The sequence below is a fragment of the Eretmochelys imbricata genome, chromosome 7 (genome assembly GCF_965152235.1).
Source record: "Eretmochelys imbricata isolate rEreImb1 chromosome 7, rEreImb1.hap1, whole genome shotgun sequence".
NCBI lineage: Eukaryota > Metazoa > Chordata > Testudines > Cheloniidae > Eretmochelys > Eretmochelys imbricata.
In genome coordinates this window covers 123709282-123717653 of record NC_135578.1, presented here as the reverse complement: position 1 = coordinate 123717653, position 8372 = coordinate 123709282, and positions in this window count along the sequence as shown.

The window sequence follows — 8372 nt, the reverse complement described above, 5'->3', positions numbered from 1 at the left end:
TCCTATAACTAGGGCCCTACCAAATTCACGGTCCATTTTGGTCAATTTCACTGGCGTAGGATTTTTAAAATCGTGAATTTCATTATTTCACTTATGTAAATCTGAAATTTCAGTGTTGTAATTTCAGGGGTCCTGACCCAAGAAGGAGTTGTGGGGCGTGGGGGTGGCAAGGTCGTGGGGGGGGGGTTGCGGCATGGCTACCCACACTTCTGTGCCACCACTGGCTAGGGGCTGCCGTCAAAGCCTGGCGCCTGGCCAACAGCCACCGCTCTCTGGCCACCCAGCTCTGAAGGCAGCGCAGCAGTAAGGGTGGCAAGACCGCGACCCCCCCCAAAATAACCTTGCAGCCCCCCCCGCAACTCTCTTTTTGGTCAGGACCCCCAATTTGAGAAATGCTGGTCTCCCGCCGTGAAATCTGGTCTTTTTTGTGCTTTCACCCTATACTGTACAGATTTCATGGAGGGGAGACCGGATTTCACGGTCTGTGATGCTTTTTTCATGGCCACGAATTTGGTAGGGCCCTGCCTATCAGGTGGTGATGGCATAACGCCAGGTGGGCTGTTGTTTTCAGCACATAAAGACTCCTGTTTGTAACACTGGGTGTGACTGAAAACCTTCAGCAAAGCTTGCAAAGACATTACTAGTCGAAGGGGCTCGCTCTGTCCCGGCTGCTGTGCCCATGGCGGGCGTCAGAGCTCAGCATGCACCCAAGCTGCTCAGCAAAGTGCAGCTGGGGTGGGATCCATTTTCTTTTGAGTGGGCCAAGGTCTCCCCGCTGCCCTCGGCTGCTGTCACAGGTCCGGCCTGTGTGTGCATGCGGGCGGGCGAGTTCTGGAGCTGCTTGGCAAACATGTCACGGCATTCTTCTGAAAAAAATATTTCTTGTTTTCTCTTTAAATGGGAAAGTTTGAAAACTGTTGCCCAGGTTCAGTCGGTTCCCTGTGGTGGCCGCTCTGGGTACCAGCATCTGCACCGAGTCCCAGACCCTTCCCGATGGCTGCGTGCGCTGTGCAGATGACTGGGACCGAACTCCCGGGAACCATAGAATCATAGGACTGGAGGGGACCTCAAGAGGTCATCTGTCCAGTCCCTGCACTCATGGCAGGGCTACGGAATAACTAGACCATCCCTGACAGGTGTTTGTCCAACCTGCTCTTAAAAACCTCCAGTGACAGAGAGTCCACAACCCCCCTGGGCAATTTATCCCATGGCTTAACCACCCTGACAGGAAGTTTTTCCTAATGTCCAACCTAAACCGCCCTGGCTGCAATTTAAGCCCGTTGCTTCTTGTCCTGTCCTCAGAGGTTAATGAGAACAATTTTTCTCCCTCCTCCTTGTAACAACCTTTTATGTACTTGAAAACTGTTCTCATGTCCCCTCTCAGCCTCCTCTCTTCCAGACTAAACAAACCCAGTTTTTTCAATCTTTCCTCACAGGTCATATTTTCTAGACCTTTCATCATTTGTGTTGCTCTCCTCTGGACTCTCTCCAATTTGTCCAGATCTTTCCTGAAATGTGGCGCCCAGAACTGGACACAAGACTCTGACTGAGGCCAAAGCAGCATGGGGTAGAGCGGAAGAATTACTTCTCATGTCTTGCTTACAACACTCCTGCTAAGACATCCCAGAATGATGTTCGCTTTTTTTGCAACAGCATTACACTGTTGACTCATATTTAGCTTGTGGTCCACTATGACCCCCAGATCCCTTTCCGCAGTACTCCTTCCTAGGCAGTCATTTCCCATTTTGTATGTGTGCAACTGATTGTTCCTTCCTAAGTGGAGTACTTTGCATTTGTCGTTATTGAATTTCATCCTGTTTACTTCAGACCATTTCTCCAGTTTGCCCAGATCATTTTGAGTTTTAATCCTGTCCTCCAAAGCACTTGCTGCCCCTCTCAGCTTGGTATCGTCCGCCAACTTCATAAGTGTACTCTCTATGACATTATCTAAATCATTGATGAAGATATTGAACAGAACCGGACCCAGAACCAATCCCTGCGGGACCCCAATCGTTATGCCCTTCCAGCATGACTGTGAACCACTGGTTTCACAGTAGCAGCCGTGTTAGTCTGTATTCGCAAAAAGAAAAGGAGTACTTGTGGCACCTTAGAGACTAACAAATTTATTTGAGCATAAGCTTTCATGAGCTACTGATAACTACTCTCTGGAAACGGTTTTCCAACCAGTTTTGCACCCACCTTATAGTAGCTCTGTCAAGGTTCCTTCCCTACTCTGAACTCTAGGGTACAGATGTGGGGACCTGCATGAAAACCTCCTAAGCTTACTTTTACCAGTTTAGGTTAAAACTTCCCCAAGGTACAAACTATTTTACCCTTTGCCCTTCGACTTCCACTGCCACCACCAAACGTTTAGCTGGGTTTATTTATTAGGAAAGCGTTCTTTGGAAACGTCTTTCCCCCCAAAATCCTCCCAACCCTTGCACCCCACTTCCTGGGGAAGGTTTGGTAAAAATCCTCACCAATTTGCATAGGTGACCACAGACCCAAACCCTTGGATCTTAAGAACAATGAAAAAGCATTCAGTTTCTGAAAAGGATTTTAATAGAAGTAAAAAGTCAAAAAGAATCACCTCTGTAAAATCAGGATGGTAAATACCTTACAGGGTAATTAGATTCAAAACATAGAGTATCCCTCTAGGCAAAACCTTAAGTTACACAAAGACATATAGACAGGAATATCCATTCTATTCAGCACAACTTAATTTCTCAGCCATTTAAAGAAATCATAATCTAACGCATATCTAGCTAGATTATTTACTGAGTTCTAAGACTCCATTTCTGCTCTGTCCCCAGCAAAAGCATCACACAGACAGACACAGACCCTTTGTTTTTCTCCCTCCTCCCAGCTTTTGACAGTATCTTTTCTCTTCATTGGTCATTTTGATCAGGTGCCAGCGAGGTTATCCTAGCTTCTTAACCATTTACAGGTGAAAGGATTTTTCCTCTGGCCAGGAGGGATTTTAAATGTGTTTACCCTTCCCTTTATTTTTATGACATTTAGGTTGCATTTCCCTAGTTTGTTTATGAGAAGGTCATGCAGGATAGTATCAGAAGCCTTACTAAAGTCAAGATATACCACATCTACCACTTCCCCCCATCCGCAAGGCTTGTTACGCTGTCAAAGAAAGCTATCCGGTTGGCTTGACACGATTTGTTCTTGACAAATCCATGCTGACTGTTACTTCTCACCTTATTATCTTCTAGACGTTTGCAGATTGATTGCTTGATTATTTGCGCCTTTATCTTTCTGGGTACTGAAGTTAAGCTGACTGGTCTGCAATTCCCTGGGTTGTCCTTATTCCCCTTTTCCATTTTTGCCCGTTTTCAGCCCTCTGGAATCTCTCCCATCTTCCATGACTTTTTGAAAATAATTGCTAATGGCTCAGATATCTCCTCAGTCAGCTCCTTGCGTATTCTAGGATGCATTTCATCAGGCCCTGGTGACATGAAGACATCGAACTTGTCGAAGTAATTTTTAACTTGTTCTTTCCCTATTTTAGCCTCTGATCCTACCTTATTCTCACTGGCATTCACTATATTAGACGTACAATTGCTACCAACCTTTTTGGTGAAAACGGAAACAAAGAAGTCATTTCACATTTCTGCCATTTCCACATTTTCTGTTGTTATGTTTCCCCCCTCATTAAGTAATGGGCCTACCTTGTCCTTGCTCTTCCTCTTGCTTGTAATGTATTTGTAGAATGTTTTCTTGTTATCCTTTATGTCTGTAGCTAGTTTGATCTCGTTTTGTGCCTTGGCCTTTCCAATTTTGTCCCTACATAATTGTGTTATTTGTTTATATTCATCCTTTGTAATTTGACTGAGTTTCCACTTTTTTGTAGGACTCTTCTTTTGAGTTTTAGATCACTGAAGATCTCCTGGTTAAGCCAGGGTGGTCTATTGCCAGACTTCCTGTCTTTCCTACGCAGTGGGATAGTTTGCGCTTGTGCCCTTAATAATGTCTCCTTGAAAAATTGCCAACTCTTTTGAACTGGTTTTCCCCTTAAACTTGCTTCTCATGGGATCTGACCTACCAACTCCCTGAGTTTTCTAAAATCTGCCTTCTTGAAATCCACTGTCTTTATTTTGCTGTTCTCCCTCCTTAGAATCATGAACTCTATGATTTCACCCAAGCTGCCTTCCACTTTCAAATTCTCAACCAGTTCCTCCCTGGCAGGGATCGGGGAGGAGGGACCCGGTGCGAGGGGCAGTGAATTAGGCCCTGAGATCATTAGTTACTTGGAGCCAGTTTCCCCCACCCCCTGCTGCCCCAAGCCATATGAATTGTTTTCTGACAAATTGCATTTGTCTGCGCAGCGTGGACCTGACAAAGCCATAGCTGTATGGAGCGGCCCTGTGCTGGGGCCTTCAGGGAAATCAGCCACATGGCTGGTCTCTATGCAGCTTATGCAGGCTTCTGGCTTCCGCAGAGCAGAGGGCCTGGCTGGCCAGGGACAGCAGGTCCTGCATCCAGAGCCCACAGTCCCCTCTTCTATTCAGGCTGCTACACTGCACCCTGCCTGTCATTCCCGTGTAGCCCTGCTTGTCCCCGTCTGAGGGACGATCTACGGGCAGCAAGAGGAGCTGGCGGGTCTCAGGCCCTTTCCTAGCAGATGAATGACCAGAGGGCTGCTGGCCCTTGGGTCTGGGCTCTGACCCGGGCAGCTGGAGCCCTGGTTACAACTCCCTGCTCTGCCCCCGACTCTGTGCATGCATGGCAGGTATCATAGGCCAGGGGAGGCTGAGCCACTCCTAACCCAGGCCATGGCCCTGCCCATGCTCCACCCCAAGGCCCTGCCCTCCCTCCCCCTCTCCCCTGAAGCTGGCGGGGCTTGGGCCAGCCAGCAGTCCAGGGGTTGGGCTGGTGGCTGGGGCGGCCAGGGGCGACTCAGGATGGCCGGCAGCCATGGGGTCGGGCCGGTGCTCAGGCAGGGTGGCTCGGGTCGGCCCGGGGGTTGGAGTGGCTCGGGCTGGCATGGGAGTCGAGGCGGCTGGCATGGTTGGGATGGGTTGGCTGGCAGGCTGGGGCTCCTCTAGCCACGGGCAGGTCCTCATGGGCAAGGGCCGGGGAGCTAGCCTCCCCGAAGGGCGGGTTCACATGCCACCCCTGACTCTGTGCGTGACCTAGGGCGTGTCCCTTCAGAGCAACACCCACATTTGGGCTCCCAATGGAAGTGAGGAGCCGAAACGCCTCTGTAGATTGGGACCTTGGTCTCTCTGGGCTCAGCCCCCCGGCTATCAAGTGGGGGTGGCAGCAGAAGCCAGTCACCCAGGGATCAGACCCAGAATCCTTCTCACTTGGACTCTGGGGGGGGGGGGGCAGGGTTTGAGGCATAAGCAAGGGGTCCCCAGTTGTTCAGCCTGGATTAGCCCTAAGGGACACGCAGAGCTGGCTTATAACAACAGCTTCTATCACCTTTTGAACCTTACGCTTGTAACTCATCGTGTGTCTGTGTTCACCTGCTTTAACCTCGTAAATAACTCTCCTATTCTCTTTTCCTATTAATAACACTGTAGCTAGTTCATTGTAGGAGTGGCCACCGGGCCGTCTTTGGTGGGAGATCTAAGGTGCAACTGACCTGGGGTAAGTGACGGGTCCTTTGGGATGGGGAGCAGCCTGAATGTCGCTGGGGTCCAGGGTGCAAGGGCCCAGCTGTCACAAAGGCAGCTCACCGGGGAGGCGAGACAGCCCGGAGAGCCCAAGGGGACTGTCTGGGACTCCCTGGTCAGGCTGCTCCAGTGCCTGAGGAGTTCACACCTGGTACCCAGTGGTTAGTGAGATCTAAGCGCAGAACTCGGCCACAGTGGGGTCTGTGCCTGGCCCATGACAGCCGCCCCTGAGGCTGGTACCCATGCGCGAGTCGCTGCAGGACCGTGTGACAGCACTTACGAGGATCCGATTCTTCAGGCCCTGGTTTGGCACCTTTGGTTTCAGTGGGGTCACTCCTGACTTACACCAGCCCGAGAACAAAAGGATGGAGCCCAGAAGGTCTCTGTCACTTCTCCCCTTTGCTCGTCCGCTGTTGGTCTGATGGTTCTCATCACCCCGGCCTGGCCGCTGTACTTTCCAGGGTTTGGCAGTTCCTCTCTGCCCTGGTGCCCATGCTCGCTGGGGATCTGCTCTGGCTTCAGCTCACCTCCCTCCTCAGCTCTGCACTGCCCCCAGATGTTCCTCCAGGTGCCAGGAGCTGCGCTGGTTCCCCCAGAGCACGAGGATCTTGGCTCTCCCAGGGACCTCTCTCGGCTCTGTGTTCAGCCCATCACCCTGGAGGAGTGACGCTCCCCCTGGGTCTGCCCCATGGATGACTCACAGCTTCAGTCTTTGAGGTTAGCGGGCGCCCTGGTTCCAAGTGGCTCAGGGTTCCAGCCCTGCTAGACCCCCCGGGTCACGTCCACTCCCCAGCCCTCCCGTGTCTGGTGTCGCTCTCCCGCAATCCTACCCAGCTGTGACTCCCCCACGAGCGAGTTCTCAGTGGGGAGGCGCCAGGAACCCCAACTCGCTCCCAGGGCTAGTCACTGGCATGATTCCCACCTTAGTCAATTGAAAGGGACAAGGGTATAAAACCAGGCTCCTCTCCTGGTCTTACCCCTGCCATCTACTGTTGAGCTCGGCCCTTTGACTCAGTGTCACAGAGCGTGGGGGAGTCCGGGCCCTGCACCCCTCTTCCTGGGATTCACCATGACTCTCAGCCAGCCAGTAAAAAGAAGGTTTATTGGACAATAGGAACACAGTCTAAAACAGAGCTTGTGGGTACACCCAGGACTCCTCAGTCCAGTCCTTCTGGGGGGGCAGGGAACTTAGACCCCAGCCCTGGGGTTCCCTGCGTTCCACCACGCAGTACCAAACTGAAACTAAACCCCCCCCAGCAGGCTCTCTCCTGCCGCCTCTGTCCACATTTCCCTCCCCATCCTGGCTCAGGTTACAGGCTCTCAGGTCTCCCACTGAAACTCCCCTGCCACATTCCCAGCTCAACCCTCCTCCCTCCCTGCTGCATCACATCTCTCCCCCCTTCGAGACTGAACTGAGCGGGGTCACTGTGACCAGTGACCTGGGGCAGTTCGGGGCCCCCTCTCCGGGACAGCGCGTCCGCTATCATGTTGGCACTTCCCTTCACGTGGACCATGTCCATGTCGTAATCCTGCAGGAGCAGGCTCCACCTCAGGAGCTTGGCGTTGGCTCCTTTCATCTGGTGCAGCCCGGTCAGGGGAGAGTGATCGGTGTAGACGGTGAAGTGTCGCCGAAGAGATAGGGCTCTAGTTTCTTGAGGGCCCACACCATGGCCAGGCACTCCTTCTCGATGACTGCATAGTGTTGCTCCCGGGGTAGCAACTTCTTGCTCAGGTACTGTGACAAAGTGGGACTGTTCTTAATGGTTCCTCTGAATAGTGTGGGGGTGCCTCAGTTTCCCCTATGCAGTTCTTAAGTATCCAGGGGGTGTGATAAGGGTGTATGATCATTGCAGCACCCTAGAGGGCAGGTGTGTGCAGGGGTCTGGACACAGAGAATGGCCGACACCCTGTTTCCTGGCAACTGATGGCCTGGGCCCTTCCCCCCTGCAAGGTGAGAGCTAAAGGGTTGGAGAACAAAGGAATCAGGTGACCTCCTGGCCTGGGAAAGGGACAAAGCCCAGAGGATGAGGGGCTGGAGGGAGTTTCAGTTTGGGGCTGGCTGGGACATGGAGTGAAGGGCAGACGTGGTTGTCTGGCTCACTGCCCCCCAAAATGGACCCAGCTGAGGGGTCCCATTCTCTGCGCCTACAAATTCTGTTTTAGACCATGTTCCTGTCGTCTAATAAACCTTCTGTTTTACTGGCTGGCTGAGAGTCACGTCTGACTGCGAAGTTGAGGGGCAGGACCCTCAGGAGCCCTGCCTGAGCAGACTCGCTCTGGGAAGCGCACGGAGGGGCAGAGGATGCTGAATACTCCAAGGTCAGACCCAGGAAGGTGGAAGCTGGGTGAGCTGTGTGTCCTGCAGACAGGCTGCTCCCAGAAAGGCGACTGCCCCAGAGTCCTGACTGGCTTCATGGGGAGCCGTTCCAGAGCATCGCCCAGGGACTCTGTGACAAGTACACGATGGGGTGTCTCTCCCCCTTTTCATCCTCCTGCATTAACACCGCCCCCAGTCCCGTGTCCGAGGCATCGGTGAACACCACAAAGGGCTTGTCAAAGTCTGGGTTTGCCAGAACTGGGCCACTGACCAGAGCCTCCTTCAGCGCCCGGAAAGCCTCCTGGCACTGCTCGGTCCAGACCACCTTGTCTGGCTTCCCCTTCTTGCATAGCTCAGTGATGGGGGTGGCTATGGCGCTAAAGTGGGGCACAAATCTTCGGTAGTATCCTGCCATCCCAATAAAG